At 36.5% G+C, this 20730-nt stretch overlaps 1 protein-coding gene across 2 annotated transcripts in view; it reads left to right on the top strand.

The window, feature by feature from the left end:
- Positions 1–19075: 19075 nt before the first annotated feature.
- Positions 19076–20730, top strand: part of LOC149786116 (transmembrane protein 45B-like) — a 42040-nt gene continuing 40385 nt past the window's right edge. The window contains exon 1 of one of the 2 annotated variants that reach the window (XM_089976441.1): positions 19076–19117. The gene's annotated coding sequence lies outside the window, so the exon portion shown is untranslated. The remainder of the gene's footprint in view (positions 19118–20730) is intronic. The other variant, XM_089976442.1, reaches the window with a different exon arrangement.

The following is a 20730-nucleotide window of genomic DNA, read 5'->3' as shown; positions in this document are numbered from 1 at the left end:
ATAACAAAATAACTATCTGAATGATAGATTTTCAAAACGAAAAATATTTGATCATCTTAGAATGTATCACCACGACGAGCAAATATTGCTCAAAGTTATTGGCGATGTGTCAGCTGATGCAACGTTAACGATAAAAGCGAATGCAAACGCAATTATACCAATGTTACCTGACCCTCGTTTTAGAGTTGATCCGATTATCATTAACAAATCATAAAAATAATTGAAAACTTGAACGCTGAAGTTGGAAAGTTTAATGATACTGTACGAGATAACGTTTTGAGTGAAGTTAAATCATCAAATTTACCGACAACACAGGTTTCGTACTACGAAATCAGTGAAGCAGATAATATTTCACTTCCATCAGTCCAACGCTCCAGACCATTGTTGATTCGAGATTATTATTCCGAAATTGAAAAAATATATACGCAATCTTACGAAAAATTGTTGATAAAATTGCGACCATATATTTTTCAAGACATAACAAACAAAAACGAGATTAGGCGAATAATGCTGACACATGTTGTGGTCGTATACACAATTATCAGACAACTTCTTACCCTTAACAATTTTAGCACACGGAATATATCACTTGTTTTGGGTTTTATTGATGAAACCGAAAAAGATTATAATCATTGGAGAAACGAAACACAATTTTATGTACGTGATGATAAATTTAATTCATACGGTTGGTTAACAAATAAATCTAGATGAAGGATACACAGATACTTCATCACATGTTTATGACAAGTACAGACATTTTCTTGCTTACAACTTTTAATATCGTGTAAAAAAAAAAAAAAAAAAAAAAAAAAAAAAAAAAAAAAAAAAAACTCTATCGTAACAAAATGAGGCAAAAATAAATAATATATTTCAATCATGTTTCGGGAGATATTTCAAAATCCGAACGTGATGCGTTGATGCAGTATTACAAGTTTTATCGTAAAATACTTTAATGTGTAAAAATATTATCGGTATTACGATAGAATACTTCGTGTAATTTCTTATTTACCGTTATTGCTGAGAGGCTCTGGTATAGTTTGCAGTGGAGCAGCATTAAATCCGTTTATCTTGATAATATCAGGTGTTTCTGTAAGTTTATCAACAGCTTGTAAGCGAATTGAGCCTCAATTTGAAACAAAAAATTACTTGTAAAACAGCAAGTGTAACATATAAAAAATTACTTGATCAAATACGATCTTATTTGCTTGGTGTCAAGTACGACATGGACGATTTAACTAATACGTGAATTCCGTATCAATGACAGTATACTAACAGATATCTTACGATGAGAACAAGTAAATCTGAAAATAGATACCAAACAAATTATCTTGTGGAATGTGTTAGTGATAATCAGGCTGACCGTAACAATGTTGTTTAAATAAATTATGTCTAAACTTTATAAATATACTGATGAAGCGTGGAGTCTCATCTCGGAAGAAGCCGTGTTGCATCATTGGTATAAAGACTGCGTGATCATTCCTCTCCTCTACTGATGGCTCTAGAGTATCATCACATCGAAGCTCTCTTAGCTCAGAGTGCGGAGACGAAGCGAAGAAACGGTTACTTGTCAGAGATTTGCAAGCAAAACGTTAGGATTGAATTGATGACTTGTCATTACCGCTGAAACAAAGAAGAAAAACAAGATAACACAAAAATGGATACATGGGAACTTTATTACCCTTTGAACCATAGTTCGAACACCGCGTTTTGAAATCCTGTCGTGTGTGCTAAAGATGAGCAGCCTCATCGCAAACCTCAAGACCATCAAGCTTATGTCATTAATACGGACGACAGTCATCTTCTAGGAGCCCACCGGGTAGTCGTCTACTTTCCTGAAGAAGGTTGTTTGGATTATTTTGATTCGTATGGATTGCTACCTTTGCAAGACGACATCACCAACTTTATGAGAAGAAATGCCCAGACAACACGATTCAATAATGTGAAATTACAAGGCACAGATTCCATGGTGTGTGGACAATATTGTGTGTATTTTCTTCATCAACGCAGTCTTGGATATTCTTTAGAACATTTGTGACTTATTTTGATCGTGATTCTTCCAGTAACGATGACAAAGTAGATTGATGGTTTTGTAACCATTATGGTTATCTTTTGTCTTTAGTTAGGAAACGTAGTATACATCAATGGCCCAATGACTTCCATCAGTGGAAGTCTCACTTAACTTCACAACGTTGTCAACCGTGTCAAAATAGTTAATTATATGAAAAATGTTTGTTTGTTTGAAAAAAAAATGTTTTATTGGTAATTGTTGTTTGAATAAAAATGTCGTATTTTGAAGAAAAAAATTGGGTCTGTCGACTGACGGACGCTTGACTTAATATGTATCAAGCAAAGACGTGAAGGAAAACATCCCTTACACTCACTTCACATATTGTCTATTATCAACACAAACGTACGTGAACTCATACAAACCCCAACATATACTATCCATATACGGAAGAAGAATAAAGAACTATTATATACTATCAACAAAACCAAAATCTACTATCCACACACGGTGAAGAAGAAAAACACCAAAATATCTACTATTCACAAAAACGTACGTCAACTCATACAAACACACACTGTACTATCCACACAGAAGGAAGGGGGGGGGGGGAACAAACACTCTACTTTCCACACAAACGTACGCGAACACTTACAAACCCTAAAATCTACTATCCACGCAAACGTACGCGAGCTCATACAAACACACACACACACATACATACATACAATCACATCAGTAAAGGAGTGAGTATTTATAATCACACTACTCCACACTCACTCAAATTGGCATCTTGGATAGTCTCTTTTCTAGAAATTTGGTTAGCCCTGAGAAGGGCTATTTTTTGGAACTTCAAATACACCTGGCTAATGCTGGCATCTCCCAGACCTGGCCCCACGCACGCAACGTCTACTCCAATCCTGCTCCCAATCTATCTTTGTTCTTGGGAGCGCAAAGGCGGGTTGAGTGGCTTCATCATCCCAGTCTTCACTTTGTGGGATTGTGAAGACTTCCCTCTGTTTTCTATTTGCAGTCAGGGATGATGAGGTCTCCTTATGTCTGGCACTGGTACTGGTGGCTGAAGCGAACTTTGTTGTGGTTGTGGTGCCGGTTGTCGTGCTGTTTGTAGTGGTGGGGACGTCCTCACCTCAGGCTTAACATCACACAGAGGTCTCAACATGAGGTGAAGCAGGATTCTTTCTATTTCTTCTTTTTCCTCTCCTCCTCCTCCTCCTCCTCTCTTCTCTTCTCGCACTTTCTTCTATGGCCTCCGTAGCCAGTTCGTCCAGGAAGTTCCTGGCATACTCCAGGTGCATCTGAAGTTCCAAGAATTTTGTAATTCTGTTACTCATTCTTCGTAATTTGATTTCAAAGTTCAAGAGAGCTCTTTATACGCAGAAAAGAATATCAAGTGCCATGAAGTCTTCACAGTGAAATTTTAAAAAATGGAAACAAATGCTGCAATAGCCTTTCATAATCGCACATTGGCGCCTCGAAATCGCGTAATATGTTCTTGAAATCGAGAATTGTTGCTACCCAAGATACTTGTTCTGAATAAAGACCGTGTGCTTATTTAGCTAGCTTTCTAACTTCAAGAATATACATTCGAGTCTTGATATTAAAAATTGTTTTCACGTTATGGTCCCATGGCTTGCCCGATATTTTGATTACGCCTAATGAAAGTTCCATTTTCACCGATGGAGATTTCGATTTTGCGTATCCTTGAGTTTGATTAGGCGAGTTACAAAGTTCATGTGATGAAAACGGTTTATCTTAATTCGCGTAAGTTTTCACCTTTTGGCCACATTGGATTGCCACATGCGTTCCCTCATTACCCGACACGTTCAATGCCATTACTGCCTGTATACTGTAGCAAGCATAACCAGAACCGTACTAAATTGTGGCAAAAAGTTAGACCAGAACGACATCACAAACCTTAAATTATAACATTATAGTGTAATCTACGGACCATACCGATTATATCCAGATTAGTGTATATTATGATTAATACATATGTTGCAAGATATGATGTTCGCACGGATGAACAGACAATATTGCATGATTCGGGTCTTTTCTTCGAAATGTGCAGGGATAACTAAGTTAAACCCTGCGTATAGAACCCTTTCACTTATTTTTTCATCAATCTACTCACTGATGATGTCATCAGCAAATTCAAAACTCAATACGCATAAATATTGCGTTCACGTTTAACTCAACCAATTACGTCAAACATGACATGGAGTCAAGCCTTTCCAGACCATGAGTAACTTGTCTCCGTTGATAAGGATATGTACAACTCAACACAGCTCAACAGTTTTCATTTAAGTTAGGAATAAGAAGGTCAAACTGAGAATTGCATTAGACCAAAAGTTAATATCTCTAAGACAGGCAGAAGGATCCGGTTCATTTTTATTTGGTTAGATAGAATATCAGCATAAGTTAATTACTGAACATTTTAGTTCGGACAAAACATTTTAAGTTTTTGAACTGTATATTTTACGGGAAACGCATGTTTCACGCCTTATAGAACAATGTGGCCATCTTGCTCCTCGCTGGTTTTACCAAAGAGACAACCTTCCGTATTCGCCGGTGTGGTCCGGTGTACCCGAACTCCTGCAGTTGTTGCCAGCAAGGATCAACAACCAGTGACTGTTGAGGAAATGGTTTTACTAGAATCTATGAAAAATTTCAGTGGTTAAATAAGCAAAACATGCAAAATTATTGTGAAATATTTATTTCAATAACTAATGGATTAAATCAAACAAACTATAGTTCGTTGTTACAGAATCAGAATGAAAACTTTAAGGCTAGATGTACCAGTCATAAAGCAGATGGGAGATATGTTACAAGTCCTTAATGCTTCTTCCACCAGTATAAACATTTAAAAAGATATATCACTACAACACGTACAGAATAATTTAAGAGAAATTTAAAGGAGTATAAGTATAATGGCGGCAACAATCAAGATTTGCATGAATTTATCAATGACATTGAACTGTGTCTAAAAAAGGATCATCATTGTGAAAAATTCAGCAATTTGATTGACCATTTGATAGAATATTCGGCAGGATGTAACAATCAGAGCTTGAGACGGCTCATCGTGATGGGGTAGCGGGTTTTGTATACAAATACTATCTTATGTAAAGAGCGTAAAAATATATATGCTAAATGAATATTATCATTGAATAGTGTGTCGACATGTTCCATTCAAAATCTGGACAGGAAATATGCGAGAATACAAAATGGACCGTATTGCTTTGAATATTTACTATTACACATTAAAAGATATCAACCACTCAGAGAAACCTGATGCATAAACTTTCCAGATGAAATGAAAATAAATTAATTATTGGGAAAAGTAAAGATCTTATGTGTTTCTTTATGCTTTAGAATCTATCGCATTCCATATTATATTTTATTTATTCTTTAACGTTGTATTTATTGGGTAAATACTCAAAGTGATAATATATGCAGATAGAGCTCTAACTATTTTGGAAGAAGGTGGAAGCAGAAAAACAGATATGCGAAACAAAATCAGTCCTATTATACACAGTGGAGGGAAAACGAAAAAGGAAATAATTCCTCATTATATTTCAGTAAAGTGGATTAAATGATTACGAAGATGGAATGTAATGCAAATTTGGAGGCATCACCGATAAACAGACATGATGACGAAACATTACGACAAAATACCTTTGGATAAAATGTTTCAATAATTTTCAAAACACCAGAACAATTAACATAACACTGCAAGCTATATTTTAATATAGATAAATCCATATTAAAAATGTCTTAAGAATTCTCTGTTGTAAGCAGAGTGTAATCCATGACAACAAAGTTCGCCTCAACTTTCATTAGTCTCTGGCATCATGCTAAACATTTACAAGCAGAAAAAAATTCAAGCTTTATAAAAATGGATGCAGATTGCCCAGCACATATATTCATACATACCGATTGCCCAGCACATATATTCATATATACAGATTGCCCAGCACATATATTCATACATATAGATTGCCCAGCACATATATTCATACATACAGATTGCCCAGCACATATACTCGCAATCCTAGACTAGATCGTATGGACACAAACTGCCCAATTCATGCAAAATCACAAACCTTGACCTTATGGACACATAATGCCCCATACATAAATACTCATGATTCTTGACCTTATGGATCGTATGGACACACAATGCCCAACATATATACTCAGGACCCCAGACTATATCGTATGGACACACAATGTCCAATACGTATATACTATCGATTCTAGACTAGATCATATGAACACTAAATGCCCAACACATGTATACTCACGATCTTAGACCTTATGGATACAGAACGCCCAATGCATACATACGCACGTTCCTAGACTAGATCATATGGAAACAAAATACCCAATACATGTATACTCACGATCCTAGACCTTATGGATACAGAACGCCCAATACGTTTATACTCACGATCCTATATTAGATCTTATGGATACAGAATTCACAATAGGTACATACTTACAATCCTAGACTAGATCGTATGGACACAGAATGCCCAATACATGTATACTCATGATCCTAGACTAGATCGTGAGGTCACAGAGTGCCCAATACCTATATACGTACGATACTAGACTAGATCGCAATGCCCAATACATATTTACTAGATAATAGACAAGATCGTATGGACACAGAATACCCAATAAACGTATACTTACTTCCCTAGACTATATCGTATGTACACAGAATGCCCAAAAACTGTATACTCACAATCCGAGACTAGATCTTATGGAGACAGAATACCCAATACACGTATAATCACGATCCTATGCTAGATCGTATGGATACAGAATGCCCAATACATATATACTCACGATTCAAGACTAGATCGTATGAACACAGAATTCCCAATATATATATATATATTCACGATTCCAGACTAGATCGTACTGACACAGAATGCCCAATACATATCTACTCACGATTCCAGTCTAGATCGTATTGACACAGAAACATGGGTCACGGTAAGCTTTTCGTGGTATTAATGTTGGACTATGAGAGATGTAAACAATAAGTTAGTCGTGGTATTAATGTTGGACTATGAGAGATGTAAACAATAAGTTAGTCGTGGTATTAATGTTGGACGTTGAGAGACGTAAACAATAAGTTAGTCGTGGTATTAATGTTGGACGTTGAGAGACGTAAACAATAAGTTAGTCGTGGTATTAATGTTGGGCTATGTGAGATGTAAACAATAAGTTAGTCGTGGTATTAATGTTGGACGTTGAGAGACGTAAACAATAACTTAGTAGTGGTATTAATGTTGGACGTTGAGAGACGTAAACAATAACTTAGTAGTGGTATTAATGTTGGACGTTGAGAGATGTAAACAATAAGTTATTTGTGGTATTAATGTTGCACGTTGAGATACGTAAACAATAACTTAGTCGTGGTATTAATGTTGAACGTTGAGAGATGTAAACAATAAGTTATTCGTGGTATTAATGTTGTACGTTGAGAGATGTAAACAATAAGTTAGTCGTGGTATTAATGTTGGACGTTGAGAGACGTAAACAATAACTTAGTCGTGGTATTAATGTTGGACGTTGAGAGATGTAAACAATAAGTTAGTCGTGGTATTAATGTTGGACTATGAGAGATGTAAACAATAAGTTATTCGTGGTATTAATGTTGGACGTTGAGAGACGTAAACAATAAGTTAGTCGTGGTATTAATGTTGTACGTTGAGAGATGTAAACAATAAGTTAGTCGTGGTATTAATGTTGGACGTTGAGAGACGTAAACAATAAGTTATTCGTGGTATTAATGTTTGACTATGAGAGATGTAAACAATAAGTTATTCGTGGTATTAATGTTGGACGTTGAGAGACGTAAACAATAATTTAGTCGTGGTATTAATGTTGGACTATGAGAGATGTAAACAATAAGTTAGTCGTGGTATTAATGTTGGACGTTGAGAAACGTAAACAATAAGTTAGCCGTGGTATTAATGTTGGACGTTGAGAGATGTAAACAATAAGTTAGTCGTGGTATTAATGTTGGACGTTGAGAGATGTAAACAATTAAGTTAGTCGTGGTATTAATGTTGGACTATGTGAGATGTAAACAATAACTTAGTAGTGGTATTAATGTTGGGCTATGTGAGATGGAAACAATAAGTTAGTCGTGGTATTAATGGTGGGCTATGTGAGATGTAAACAATAAATTAGTTGTAGTATTAATGTTGGACTTTGACAGATGTAAACAATTAAGTTAGTCGTGGTATTAATGTTGGACTATGTGAGATGTAAACAATAACTTAGTCCTGGTATTAATGTTGGACTTTGACAGATGTAAACAATTAAGTTAGTCGTGGTATTAATGTTGGGCTATGTGAGATGTAAACAATAAGTTAGTCGTGGTATTAATGTTGGACTTTGACAGATGTAAACAATAAGTTACTCGTGGTATTAATGTTGGACTTCGACAGATGTCAACAATAAGTTAGTCGTGGTATTAATGTTGGACTATATGAGATGTAAACACTAAGTTAGTTTAATGGTTAAAGCATGAGGGGTAGCACAAGTCAAAATGACGTGAATAATGGGTCACACTGAAGAATGTTTCAGACGAAGATATATTATTCAACAAGATGCATTCTGACACTATGTTTTATGATTCCAGATACAGAAATTTTATACAGTAGATAAAAAGAACATGTACTCATGAAGAGAAAGCGGGTAAACATGCAAACTTAAAAAATTCAGTCAAAGTCAGTGAAGCATGAAATATGAATCAAAGTAACATACTTTTATGATCAAGAACAAAACTGTATTCATGTAAGGGAGACGAAGACGGAAAGACAGTTTGTAATGAAAAAGATGTGTGATATACTAACATAAAATGTGACGGTCTAACCACGAGAAAAATTATCAAGATTTAACTGAGATCATACAAACACGAGATTTAAAATATTAAAATGAAAATTGTGAACGTATGAAAGCAAGCACTCTTGTTGACAACGTCAAAACAACTCCAAACACGCACGTAAGTATTACATCTCAGCTGCATGTTGTCGTGCACGAGAGATGCAACGTGCTTTACACTTGCTGCATGACTTTGAAACCAAAGAGATGTTGAAGTCTTATTCAACCTATACAAGTAACCAAGGAAACACAGATGCAAAAATATAGACACGAATGAGTCGTGTTATCGGCATGAATAGACCACAGGTGATGCAATACTCCCGAATTATTCAAAACGTAATAGCCTCTACCTGCAGTTACAAGATTATTAACTACACAAGAGGAAAGAGAATAAAAAAGGGTCGTAAAAATTTTCAATTCGAAATCAACAACTCTGAAATTTCAAAATGTTGAAAAGAGCTGAAAGTAAAAAGAACAATAACGTGATTAACTGGATATGTAATATGGTTAGAGAAGAGTTTTCATGGAATCAAAACAAACCATTAAGTCAAATTCTTAAAGAAAAATCATCTAATAGGTGAATGGCTAAAACACTTCCTTAAAGACTGTAACAATAGCCATTACAATCGATTTCAACTGATGCCTGTCGATACCAGTAACTGTAGTTGCCATTGCAATCGATATGTCTACATCAACTGATGCCTGTCGATACCAGTAGCTGTTGTTGCCATTACAATCGATATTTTGCCTTCATCAACTGATGCCTGTCGATACCAGTAGCTGTTGTTGCCATTACAATCAATATGACTACATCAACTGATGCCTGTCAATACCAGTAGCTGTTGTAGCCATTACAATCGATATGACTACATCAACTGATGCATGTCGATACCAGTAGTTGTTGTTGCCATTACAATCGATATGGCTATATCAACTGATGCCTGTCGATACCAGTAGCTGTTGTTGCCATTACAATCGATATGGCTATATCAACTGAAGCATGTCGATACCAGTAGCTGTTGTTGCCATTGCAATATATATGGCTGTATTGTCTTGTGCCTTCTCTAAAGTAAAATCTGGTAAAATGTTTAGTAAGTTGTGGATGAATAAGTTACGGTTGTGCTACATTACGGGCGAAAGATGGCTCGTTCATGATACAATTATCAAAGGTCTATTAAAGATTGTGAAATACTGTCATGACTTAGCAAAACAACATTTTCTGAAACTGTTGTTTGTGCTAAAAGCTGATTGGTTAAAAGTGCTGGCCAAATTATCTATTTTCCTGCTGTTTACGTCATATTACTTGTTTCAGCATTAATTGATTTGTTATTTGGATTTTTCATCTGAAGTGTAAATAAAGCATAGGTCCTAATATTAAACGCAATAAACTTCTGCCGAAAGTAAACAGTTATTATCAATATAAATTAATGCTTATTTTATTTTAAATATTGTTCTTGATGTTTCAAAATTGCCACGTGTAAATGTACCAGAGCCGTGCGGAGGGACATTTGCCTGAAACACAGCAAATTACACCAGAGGATGTCTGAACATCTGAGTGGCTACTTCTGCAGAATGCACAGTCACATTAACAGATGCGCTGTGTACTGGCTTAGCCATTCTGGCGGTAGAACTGTCATTGCCAATAGCAAGGTATTCTGAAGAAGCGTCATTCTTTTTAATCTCTACACTACTTTATACTCACTTTATCTTTTTTTTGGGGGGGGGGTATTTTTTGTAGGGGGGTATTTGCTTTTTATTTTCCTTTGCCTTACTGTCGGAGACTGGGGGGTAGCCTTTACGACAATTTACTAAGTCAATTAAGTTGTAGGTTATAATCCAAATTTACACGACACTGCTGATTTATAAAATCCGTTGTTCTATCTGACGATATTACCAATGACTAGTCACTCAGTAACAAAACGATACACCACCAGTCTAATTTCCCCTTGAATCAGCTGGGTGTCGTTGAAATTCTGTCATTATGTTTCATCTATGTCACAACCTTTCTGACCTAAACTTAATGGAGCCATTAATATTTCAACAGCTGTTGATACAATCCAAACAGATGGTGTAATTGCTGTTATGAATCGTATCTGTCACGTTGTGGGGAAAATTTGCTGATGTTTGGGTTCATGTATACACATATTTTCTTATGGATACTTCGTAGTGAGAGCACCTGGATATGGTTTCGACTATAGATCCGATTCTGGGCAAAGAAACTGTATGTCGGCTGTGTAACCGTTACATAAGGGCCTGTTCGCGGCTAAATCCAAAAGGAAATCTACATTCGTGTTGGGACGCCTTTCTTTGCGTTGCACGCAGTCAGTGATATCCCGACCAGGAATTCCGAGCGACAAGGTAAGTGAGAAATGACCCCAGGGCAGTTTTCAAAGAGACAGAGCCGTAGCCAATCAAAACCGGGAGATTCAAATTTAAGGCGGTTTTCCGCGCAATCGAAACGTTATCTTAGCTACATTCATTTTGGAAAATTAGTACAGATGTGAATCTCATAAAGAGAAGATGGCAACGAAGATGAGAGTCGTTATATGTACTCCGAGAGCAGAAGTTGTGCACTCTTAAAATGGCGGGAAGGAGGTCTTGTTAAATTCTAGTTTCGATTTGGTACAAAATGCTTCTGATGAAGCTTTCCGGGTGGGAGCGAGAAGAGACACGAGAAACGGAAAGAAGGAAGACACGTTGAGACAACGTGGGAGGTCTAAGATGTAAGCAGTTGGGTGGAGGCGTAGTACCGGAAGGAAGATTGGAAGAGAGTTCCAGAAGTGCAAGGAAAGCACGGAGTCGAAGGTACCAGAAGTACCAGAGTAGAAAAACGAGAGTCGGACATATGAGTAACAGAATCAACACCGAAGGGAAACACACTCTCTTAAGACTGTAATTTCATATGAGGATAGTAATTGGCAACTGAATATGTCACTGTTGTATTTGTCGAAAGAATTATTGAGAAACAGTAGATGAAATAGTTGAATACGTTGATATTTATTAAATTGTTGTACCTTTTACCTTGAGTATGTTATACACCTTGACCGTCGGCATTGCTGACTGGGGGTTCGGAGCTATCTAAATTTTAAATTGTAGTCCTTCTCCGGTGTTAAGAAAAAATACCGTTCGAGGCACGTGACGGTAACTTACACCTAAGATGCAGTTTATATTAGCCCTTATACGCTGGTTTAACTCAGCTAATACCGTATGAAAACGCTTACAAGTCGAGCAAACTGTAAGCAACAAAGATCATGATCTGCCATAGCACAATGTGCCTGCATACAATGAGCATGCGACGGCAGATCTATGTCTGTGCAGTTTGCAGTTGGGATCGACTTATAAGCGATTAAGTACGGTATGTTTATTTTCTTTGTCTATTGGTTGAGACAATTATCCAATAACTGCTACACAGCTATGTCAGTGTTTGCAAGCAGTCAACAATACACCAGGTGTAGGCTCCTTGAAATAATATTGTACAGTTTTATGTTGTTATTGTTCATTATCTATCCAGTATGCTATTGTTATTTGATCTGAATCAACCATCTTCAGGTAAAGGTATTTTACAGTCAATGAACAGTTTTTACACCTAGAAAAATTTGTATACCGATTTTATTAATTCTGGTACATTATGTCAATTAGATGCAAGTAAAATATCCCACAACAGTTACCAGTTTAGCTGATCCTACCAAGCTTTCGTGTGCCTCTCGTTCTATTTTTTCACAGAGTCTTGCTTTTCAAGATTTAACGTGCAGTTATCAGAAAATATCTACATCACATATTAAGGTTCAATATAGTACATATTTCATCTCTATCAATGCATCTGCTATGTTACGATCACTAAGGTCAGTAAACAAATTTATTGTATCAAGCTGAATCACAGCACAGTCGTAAAGTACTATAGTAATTTGTTGAGGTTTTTCCTCCTTATTAACCGTAAGTCCGTTATTTAGGTTTAAAAATATTAATACAAAATTGTCTTTTCTTCTGCAAATATACTGAAACTATATTTACTATTTTTCAAATTTAAGTGTAATTCTTTGTTGATGTCCCTCTGTCATCTTTTCATTTCTCCAATGCCAATGTAATATCAATTTAATATCGTATATTTTATAAAATCGTAACATCTTTGGTATTTTGTGTCTTGTGTTTTGTCAAATCGTTCAAGGATATTTGTTGCGAGCCAGTGTTTCTTTGTCCGACGATATTTACCAATGATTTCGATGGCTGTGCCAATCACAGCAATATTGAATGTGTTGACTAGTGTCACTAGGTCGGTGGTTTGGTTGTCCAGGGTGAAAAGAGCTGCCAATTTACCGCCTATCATTGTTTGGAAGGCTTCGGCGGCTTTTGGATCTTTTAGCTCTTCAAGGTCAAATCTGATTCTTGGTTGGTTAGGCTTTTTCTTCATTTTCAGGTTGAGGCGAAACGTTGTCATTAATAAATCATGATCACTTCCAATATCAGCTCCTGAGAAATTTCGTGTTCTGGTAGTGTTCAGTCTTGAATAGCCTTTTCATCATGATATAGTCAGTCTGGACGTAATATTTTCCATCTGGACTGTGCCATTTTTATCTTCTAGAAGCTTGGAGAGGGTCAGATGTTTTGACAAGCACAGAGTCGTTGTAGGCGGCAATGTCAAGAAGCCTGAGTCTTGTTTCATTTATTTCTTCATTATAATAGGGTCAGCAAGTGCTTTGCCAGTTTCTCTGTAAGTATACGCCCACCTTTGCATGTCTTGAGTGAGTTGTCTATAACATCATGCAGTTGATCAAAGACATTCTCCAGTTCGATATTATCGTAGATAGATGTGCGTGCTTAGGCCTGTAAGATTTTGATGTTGAAGTGAGTCACCATCCGGTGGATGGTAATAAGCCTACTGGAAACTGGACGGGAATCCATCATTCTGTTCACGCAGCTCTTGTGAACAAGAATACCAACGCCATGATTGTGTGTGTCTCCTCTTCTACTGAAGTAGAGCTTATACCCTTTATCTGTTGATATTTCGCCAACGTTCATCCAGAGCGCTTTGCAGAGACCAAGACTGTTCCAGTTGTACCCCTCCAACTTAAGTGTGAATTATTTCAATTTTCCCATAGCTCTAAGTGTTCGAAAGTTTATGCACTGACGCTGATGTTGTCTCTCCCAAGGACCTTGGTAGTGATGGTACCAGTCGCATACTCCTCATCTCCGTCCTGGTATGCAGCAGAAGGCACTGTCATTGTTGACCCGGGCTGCGACCGATCCGGTATGGAAAGATTGCTAGCTGACTTCATGTGATGTGTCAAGGGTAAGATATAGCCTGGCAATATCAATGACAAACATCGTCGGACAAAGAAACCTCGGATTTGTCGTCAGTAAAAGAAGAGAACAGAAACGAAAATTAAAACGGTATATAAAATATAGATGATAAGCTACATAATCAGGAAAAGCATAAAAATATCAATGGAGTCCTGGATAGAAAGAAAATTCTGTGAAATCTAAAATTTCTAAGCATAAACAGCAACAAGAAGGCATATCAACTGGTAAAATATCTCACAACCGTGTAACAAGGCAAAGCAGCTACCACCCAAGACAAAACAGGAGAATGCCAAACAGATCAAGATATCCTCATGCGATACGCAGAATACTGCTCAGAATTGTACAATCTTAAGACCTAAGGAGATCCAGCACTAAACTGCTCTCAGTCAGAAGAAATCGATGACACCCCTCCCCCCAACACCATTCTTCGCGACGAAGTAGAGACTGCCGTCACTAAGAAAAGGAAAGTCAGCTGCAGTTGACAACATACCAGCAGAACTCGTGCAAGAAGGAACAGAAAAGATGGGGTCACGGGCTTAACCACAATCTGCAATAACTGACTAACTTGGTTGAGAGCCTCGACACAACCTTCACAGCATATGGTAATTATTTTAGCGCCAAAGAGAACAAACTGATGACAAACAACACCAATGGCATCAATGCAGAGATGAAAGTCAGTGGACAGAAGCTAGAAACAGTCATAAATTTCACTTAGGATCAACTACCACAGATTATGGCTCTGAACCAGAACTAGTTTTCATGATTGCTCAGACAACAGCAGCACTAGCAAGGTTGAGAGCAATACGGAAAGATTGCACATTGCTTTTGGTTGCAAACTAAAGCGGAAGCGCTCTATTATCATGTCCATTTTTCTTTATACTTGTGAAACATGGACTCTCACAGCAGATCTACAAAGCAGGACTCAAACCTTCGAAAGAAGATGCTACCACAAGATCATGGGCATCTCATGGATTGCTCATGTAACCAATAACGAGGTCCACAATAACAACCAACAAGCCATCGGACCCTACGAAGACCTTCTGATTACTGTGGGGGAAAAGCAAGCTGAAGTGGTACGGTCATATCTCGCGAACATCGGGACTGAAAACAACAATCTCGCAAGGCACACTAAGAGGGTGCAGAATAAGAGACAAACAGAAAAATAAGTGGGAGGACAACATTGAAGAGTGGACAGACATGGTGTTTGAAGTTTCCCAAAGGGCAATTGATACCAGGGAAGGATGAAGAGAACTAGTGGTGAAATCATCTGTGGTGCCCCCGACGACCTCATGGGTTATGGGATTTATAATGATTTTGTTTTTTCGTTTCTTCTATCATTACTCCTCTGTTGCCTTTGCAATATTTTACAGCTGTATATCTCATATATTGACTGTTGCAGTTTGATTTTAGCTATTACCCGATGTCAAATTACGTTTTGAAAAGATTAACTTTCAAAATCTGTATGAAGATGTACTGGAGTTTACATCATCCATGTGATATAGAAACTACTCCAATATTCAAGGGTTTTGCTTAATTTTGTGGTAATTCTCCGTGATTTAAGATTTTATGTATGTGCTACAATTGTACATGGTATAATAGTGTCCAGGAAAAAAAATGCATTTTTCATGGCATAGTTGCACGACGCACAAGTGCCATTCGCAAGGCTGTTTTATCTTCTTTCAATGAACATTACAAGAAGTTTAAATGACCCAATGACTCATCAACATTTACCCGATTTTCATTGCCACTGGGCTTGTTTTTGTTGTATTTTCTGTTTTTGTTTGTTTGTTTGTTAACTTGCATACTGCATCTATTTCAGCTTTGTTTGGATGTAGTTGCAATCCACTTAATTTTCAATGCTCTCTCTCTCTCTCTCTCTCTCTCTCTCTCTCTCTCTCTCTCTTGTTTTGTTGTATATTAGCGTACTAATAAGCTCTGAACTCGTCTAATCATGTTTTTCATGTATATCGTATTGTTATTTACTTTTGTCATTTCTATATTGTTTATACTTGAATACATAAGGTTCCATCTGTTCCGAAACGACAACAACGACTTAGATCAGTCAAATCAATGATAATATGAAGTTTTTGAATTTATTCTAATCCTTGTTGCTAATGCACCACGTTTGGTAAATATTTCTTAATTCGTGTGCGTCAGTCACTGAACCCATTAACATATCCATGTTCTCGAGTTCAACTTTTTGGACATATCTATAAAACTGGGTACCGTTAATCAAATCAACCTGCTTGTATCTCACGCGTGAAAACAGTTGTGTGGGATTGATCTGTTTGTTCAATATTACGTCATCGAACACCAAAAAAGTATTATTCAAGGACCCGTCTGTGTCGTCGATTAATGGTGCTTCATTAATGTCATGAATGGAATCAACTGGTGGAACACATGCGCTCCAGCCATTTGCTAGCAATTCATCGCAAGCATCGTTCAAATATTTCAGTACATGGTCGATCACTGATGGTGCGATCAAGTTTAATTTATCCCAGCTGAGCCATCGCATGACAACAACAATTTTTTCCCCTGCTCCTGATTGACCTATAATGATCGCTCTGATAGAATTTCGAAAAAGCGAATCGTGTTTCTGAGGTGTTTGGGTTTTACGTGCTGAAAATCGATTACGTCAAGTTAACTGAAGAAAGTGAAAAGAATTTTTTAATAATGAATTTTGTTTTATATTCAAGTGTGAAATAAATAAAATATTGGCGAAATAATTTTCATGTATTTTTAATTTCCCTATGTTCAAAAGTAAAGCTATAAGGTTTCCCGTTATGCCATTTGACTTTTGTGTTACAATTATATGCCTTAAATTATGTAACAGAAAAAAGTGAAAGCAATAATTTTAGTAAAACCAACAAAGTGAACATTCAAGAAAAACAGCATTGTTAATTAAAACCCAAATAATCCTAAATGTCCCATCACAAATCGCCCCCCCCCCCACCCCCATGTTCAAAATGAATCCCAATCGTCTTGAATGTCGGGATGTAAAAAAGCGGGGTTTTAAATATGGTAATGACGCATTCTCAAAGGTTTACGGTAATGATATAGTCCCAGAAGTCCACTTGACCACCCTCTGTTGCCCAAATAACGACATGGTGCCCATGCTGTGTCAAGACACCGGTAGACACACATAAACAGAGGCTGCGTTAGGAGTACGCGGGGACTAGGGCCGACCATGACCGCGCAGGGCCAGAGTATCCGGATGATGTAATTTGACAAACTCATAAGGACGACCTTAGGAGACGGACTCAGACGTTCCATTACCGAGAATCCTGCTGTTTGATGGCAGAAAACGATCGCCTCAACTCTAAATTGATATATCGCGCCATGAGGCAAATTTGCCCACGGATCATTTCATGAAGATGGGTCCGAGGCAAATTTCTCAGCGATATGTACTGAAATCCAGTCTTGAGAAAATACTATACAATTGAACTCATTTAACATATTAAGATCTATCACAAGTATATAAGATCTACAAACATAAACAAATAGACTCAACCGAAATAGGAATCTAATGAATATGTAATACTCCAAAAAGTATACATAATGATAAGAAGTACAAAAGTACATCAATCAAAACTTAATACAGGTCAACTCCCTGTTTGACAAACGGGGAAGAGAAAATTACTCCGAATTAAGATACAAGCACTAAAATGTGCCAAAAAAGTGGACTATAAGAAAAACCATCACCCTTTAAAAAATATAATAAAATACAGTATGCTATGGCATACTATAAACCCCCCTACACAACACACAAACATGCAAACATATATACACACTTATTATTCTTATATACTTTTATATATATATATATATATATATATATATATATATATATATATATATATATATATATATATATATATATATATATATATATATAAAATAAATGGGGCTAAATGACTCTGGCAAAGTCAACTAAATAAAAAACATAATAAAAAGAAAACAAGGGGGAGGAAATTGGCCCATGACATTAACATGTCACTGGGGCAATAGTACGACCCTAAATCGGAAGTCCAAACTCGGACCTCTAAAGTCCTAATGGATGTCGGAAAGTACATAAGCTTTTGGCCTCATGGGATTTAAAAAAAACTTACAAATACGATGATAAAAAAGAAATTAACCCTGCAAAATTCATAATCAACATTATTGTTTTATACAATGAACATATACAGATGTATTAAGGGAGGACAGGGTCAACCCACACTAAATACACTTTTAGATATAATCAGGGTGTCACTTCTAAGTTCTAACCAGCTCTATGTGCTAGGACGGGGCTAAGATGTGTCAACAATAAACCTGAAGTGCGGTGCCCCCTCAAGAGCCGTTCATGCACACAAATGAAGGGATTTTATAATAGCAGCTATTAGAATGTTCATGTATTTTACAACTAATTAAAAGTTTCAATTTATACTGACTTCCATTTTTTAAAAGAAGCTCCGTAGCGACACTCACTGTTTTGTATTTCTGGCCAAGACACACAGATAATTGCCAGTCACGTGGCCGCCTCCTTTCGTTCTCGAATGATCTTCAAATCATGGCTGTACGAATAACCAGACAAGCCTGTCCTAATTACCCTCATGATTATTCGCCGCGAGCTCCATGATTTAAACTGATATCGGTATGTATATAAAAATTATAAAAAGCAATTTGCTAATATTAACGTACGCATCAGTTTCAGCAAGTCACTAGTGACACGTAACTATAACTTAAATAATAGCTAATAAATTGCAAATCAAGACAGGATGATAACCTTCATGCCGGGATGTACGGTAGATATACCACGTGATCTCTAATTGTTCGGGTGAATGACTAAAGTATTTAAAGAAAAACATTCCCGTTGACTTGGGAGTGGAAATATATCAGATATAACGTGCGGTAAGTCGTTATATTATGTTATTTTGTAGAGTATTCTTACTCAAGAAGTGCAAATATTCATTGTTGAATACCTTTTCACAATAATAATAATAATAATAATAATAATAATAGTAGTAGTAGTAGTAGTAGTAGTAGAAGCAGTGGTAGTAGTTCTACTGATTACATGTGTAAAGTATTAACTGATTGCTTGTGATAATAAATTAATTATTTATCCATGGACCAACGAACAGTAATATTAAATAGGATAACGTCTGTGCATCTTTAAACTTGAGCCAACAAGATGGTACGTAGTTACGGTACATTAAAATACGCACATTAACCACAAAGCTACTACAACCCCGCCAAGGTACGTCAACACATTCTAAGTAAGAAAACACAAAATACCAAAGCGAACAGATAGATGTTCCTGAGTATCAGTTTAACCGACAAAACAGATAGAATAACGAACTTTATTACTTAAGTTCATAAAGTAGTGCGCAATATTGTCATAGAATATACGAATGATGTGTATTGTTCTGTTAATGTCCTCTAATCTGAGCTGGTGTATTTTCCATGACAAATAGTCATTGTGCTCCTTTGTGAATTCGGATTTTGAAAGCTTTAAATTATGTTGTTTTGTCTGTGCAGTTTTCTCTCTGGTATGAGATATGAACAAAATGACACACAGATAGATGAACAAACAAAAAGGCAGAAGCAAGGAAACAGCACTCACACCAATAAAAATATTAAAAGCATCATCGTTATCGTTGCGTTTATAACTGTTCTCATTCATATTGTTGCTTTGTCTTGTTTTGTTTGGCTCAGTTACTACAACAGCGACCATCTTCAGACTCTGTCCAAACGGCATGATGTCACATACAGCGCGCCGATTTTGCAATAAATCTTGGATCCCTTACTTAAGTATAACTTACTTAGATCCTTTACTTAAGCAGACCTTATTCGTATCCCTAATTTAGGACTGGTAGTGATTATATTCTAATCAGGATCCCGAATTCGTCTTTTTTCACAATTGGTCTTTCGTGCTATCTTCTGCATCTAAGAATATAGAAAGAATTGCTTTTTTATTTATGTGAACAACACATAAAGTATGCAAAATAAAAGAAGAAAGAAAGCGATGGAGTTGAATACATTTAATCTAGTACACAGAAAAAGACAGAAACCTCATTTTCGTCAATAAGGTTTAATATTCCACAAAAATCCGAAAAGAGCGACATATTAACTTTGCTAAAAAGTCAAAACTGTGTAAACTCCCCAGATGACGAAGAAATGAACAAAAACAAATTCGCCTGTAGTGAACCTGGTTTTCTATCTAATGACAGTCAACATTAGCTAATACTAAATCATTCCTTATTTGTTAAAAACAGGTGATTAACCCATTAATCGGATATGAGAATTTACCATCTTGCAATGACCCAGCCATAATTTTGGCTTCCGCGATAGAACCCTGTTCCAGTAGGAGAAAATATTCCAATTATTTTGGTTCTTATTGCGCGTGCTTCGTTATATTGGCCAGTGCTTCCCACAAAAATAAGATACTGTGACTAGATGTTAAGAAAAAAATATCTTATTATTTAGTGCTAGAACAATATGGCAGCCAAGAGGTATTGTATGCA

Source organism: Sinohyriopsis cumingii, chromosome 12 (assembly GCF_028554795.1).
Source record: "Sinohyriopsis cumingii isolate HCF-2022 chromosome 12, ASM2855479v2, whole genome shotgun sequence".
NCBI classification, from domain to species: domain Eukaryota; kingdom Metazoa; phylum Mollusca; class Bivalvia; order Unionida; family Unionidae; genus Sinohyriopsis; species Sinohyriopsis cumingii.
Note: the sequence above shows the minus strand (reverse complement) of the source record. Positions and strands in the feature narration are given on the sequence as shown.